Genomic DNA, 3,729 nt, shown 5'->3' with positions numbered 1-3,729 from the left:
ATTTTATGGCTGCACAACTAATACACACAGTGGATGGGGTTTGCACAAAATATTGCTGCTGAGAGGATATGGCCATTTGTTTCCTGCTGTTTTCTTATCAATTGATTTTAATTTCAGCTGCTACCTGCTTGTACATCTCCTCTCTTTTCCCCACCTCAGGTATTTTGTGCTCTTATTGTGATTCAGTTCTGTTCTGCTTGAAAGGTTTCAGTGTATGTTGTCATGGTTACAGGTGCCAGAACTGGAAAATAAATGAAGGGAGTATCAAGGAGTTGCCATGGTTCTGATGGAGGCTTAGCACTGAGATGTTAGTTATGACTTTGCTGGATTCTGTTATTTGATGATGGATCCTTTTTAACAGAATATTTAAATGCTTGCTTGAATATAGATTGCACTAAAATGGAACTACGTATAACTGGATTTAAAGTAAATGAACATTTCTTTAAACATTTTTCGAGTGCATTCCCAGTGGGACAATCTGCAACTAAAGGAATGGTTTCCAGAAGATGCACTGTTGACTGACTGAATAATACTAGCAATTTCATTAGCACTCTCTATCACCACTGTCTGAATGGGTATTCAGCTTTTCCTTTTACTTCACCTAAGTGCACATAATGAACTGAAGAACCTGTCCAGAAGGAAAAAGCTGCTTTAGAACTATCTGCCAGTATATCGGAGTAAAAAGGGCTCGACTGCAAACTGGGCACCTTCTCGCTCAGGTTCATCGTACTCATTTGTGGTATATGTGGTACAGCTAGTTGGGAATTTTCTCACTAAAGATTTTTTCATGGGAAACCACCAAATTGTTCCTGGGAAAGACTCAGTTTGGACCAACCTTCCAATTGGGGTGGGAATTGAAAAATATTTCAAAACAGTTCACATCTCATTTTCACTATTTCAAAAATGAAAAAATTCATTTTTCAGTTTGAAACAACTTTTCATTTTGAATTAATTTATGCTAAAGTAGTTTTAAAGGGTGAAAATCAAGCAAACTGTTTCAAAATTATCAAAACAAAACATTTTGATTAATCCAGTCTGAAATGCTTTTCAGAATATTAGTTCACGAATTTTTTTTTGAGATTTTGACCTTTCCTTCTGATTCTAGATGAGAAAAAAATTTTGAAATCTCACTTTCTCATGGGACAGGAAAATGTGCCCTAGGATGTGATTATCAATGCCTGGCAGTAAAGGACAGAGGAGCCTGATAATGAAGACCACACCAGAACTTTTACAATGCCAAATTCCATTCTACCATATGTTTCATAAAAGTCATAGATAACGTTGATTCAGTATTATTGGCTTGGTCATTTTCTTTTAACTGCCTTGTCCTTTCTCTTGCCCTGGGGATTATCTGAACCTTTCTCAGGTGTTTCTGATGTCTGATTGTTGAAGCTGGTTAATCGCATAGTGATTGCATCAGTGACTGACTTGTTTCATAGTTGATCATGTATCACAATGTAGTTTAGCATGGTGGACTGGACACACTGCCAAGCACTGGGGTTCATCAAGCTTCTAAGATGGGTGGTCACACATTAAGTATGGAAAAATTAGGAAAATTCTCACTGGATTTGACGGGACAAGGATGGGCATTACCCTGATGCTCCAAAAGTTAATCTCCTAGAGAGCTGAAGTCTAGGGTTCAGGGATGGAATGGGCTTAATATCCAGTAATATAATCACCAACAATGTATTCAGAGCTACACAATGCACAGAAATCAATATGTCCTGCCTCAGAGAACATACAGCCTAGAAGACCAACATAGAAAGACACACTGGGGAAAGTATGAATAGAAGCTTTTTAAAAAATGAAAAATTCAAACTTAATTTTTTTTGCTATTTTTCAAAAATTTTTTGAAAATAACTGAAACTTTGAAATTTCTACAGTATTTTTTCAAAATATTTCAATGAGTTTCCAATGAAAAGGCCACCAACATTTTTAAAAATTTTGACCAATTTTTCAAAACTTGCAAAATGTTTACAAAAATGAAAAATGTAGCTGTAGGTGGTAATACTGAGATATTTGGGTGAGATCAAATGCAGGTGTTTATTCAGGTGGAATGAGATTTCTAATGGGATTTTATTTCACTGGTTTACCAAGTACAGCAGGCTGGATAAAATAATAATTTGACAAAACAAGTGTGATTTTTATATATAAGTGTATATGTAATAACAAAGTTTTACATTTTAAAGTGCCACAAAATTCGTCTGCTGCCTCTTAGCTTAGTATTTTACTCTGAAGTTGATGGAAGAAGACAGACAACAAGATATCCTTACAGTGCTCATTAGTGATTCTAATTGGGGGTAATTGTAGGATGAAATTTTACCAAAGTTTGATGTTTTCATAATAAACTCACTGGAGGTTGTTTCGCAATTCATCCTTTTTCCTATTTTTTTCTTCATTTCTACTTACAAACAGGCATATGGAATTAACCCTTCCTCCAGCAAGATTGCTTAATGGGAGGTTTTTTTACACCTAGCCATCAGGGATTAATGTTGCTGAATAGTTTTAACAACATTCCTATAACTGGGCATCTCCCTTAGAGAAGGTGGGCATTTCCCCCAGTCAATGCAGAACTTGCACTTGCCCAGGGCATAGAATGCTTCATTTATCCTTGAAATCAGGATCTCTCCTATGGCAGCTTGAAAATAACGTACAGGTAAATCTCGATGTAATGGGCTGTAAATTTATGAAACCTCCCACCCTGTAGACTGGAATGAATCCTACTGGGGAAGGGTTAGGTGGATTCTGGTGACTCATTTACAGAGATGGCTCATTACCTAGCCTTGACATAAGCTGGTGAATGTGGTTTTCTGGAGAAGGAGCGTGGTAGGGTGTGGGTCAAGCTATCCTGAGGGAAGAACCAATCTTAGGGAGAAGGTTGGAACTGAACTTTGTTTTGGTAATAGAGATGGGCAAATTTTTGTTGGCAGATAGTAAATTTGCCAGAAAATGCAGTTTCAGCACAGCTTTAGCTATCTGTGAATTTGGGGCGAGTTCAGCAAATAATTTCAGATAAACTCTTTTCCATTGGGTGTTTTCCAAATGAACCATTCTGACACTTTGTTTCAAAATGAACCATTTTGTTTTTGAAATGTCATTTTGAATCTGTATTTCATTTAGAAAATGTCCTGTCTCATTTCGGTGAGAAAAACAACCCTTCCTCCTGATTTTTCAGTTCAGCCACGGAACAGAAAAATCAATTAATCACTCATCTCTGATTGTTGATTTCTTTGTTAATAAGCCCAAACCCCAGTAAGTGGGTGATTTTTTAACTCTACACCATGTGTGAACTTAGTTTTAGAGAGTCTTAGGAAAAGCACCCACTCACACTCACTTTATACAGAAGTCTTAGAGGATATCCAAAGTTTTCATTAAATTGATATGATTTTGCAATAGCCTATACTTAGGTCTGGGAAATCCATAGGCAAACTAGATAACAGTGTGCACTGGTTGCCAGAAACAGCATTAACAAAATATCAACTGCTGTCTTGTGGCAATATTTTCTGTTCATGGTTCAGCCTCACTCTGGCTGTTGCCAATCAATCTGTTGTGTTTTCCTTGAATCTGAATACAGTTTACTGGTATAATTATTTAGAGACATAGTATGCATTCACCTGATGGATAAATGGGTAAAAGATTGGCTGTTTTACTTGTTTGTGTGTGTATGTCTCTCTCTACATTATTATTTTGATTAATACGCTATGAAAATAGACTCACTGGGATTATTTT

This window comes from Gopherus evgoodei, chromosome 9, assembly GCF_007399415.2.
Source record: "Gopherus evgoodei ecotype Sinaloan lineage chromosome 9, rGopEvg1_v1.p, whole genome shotgun sequence".
Lineage (NCBI taxonomy): Eukaryota > Metazoa > Chordata > Testudines > Testudinidae > Gopherus > Gopherus evgoodei.
The sequence above is the reverse complement of the archived record's forward strand: the minus strand, read 5'-3'. Positions refer to the sequence as shown.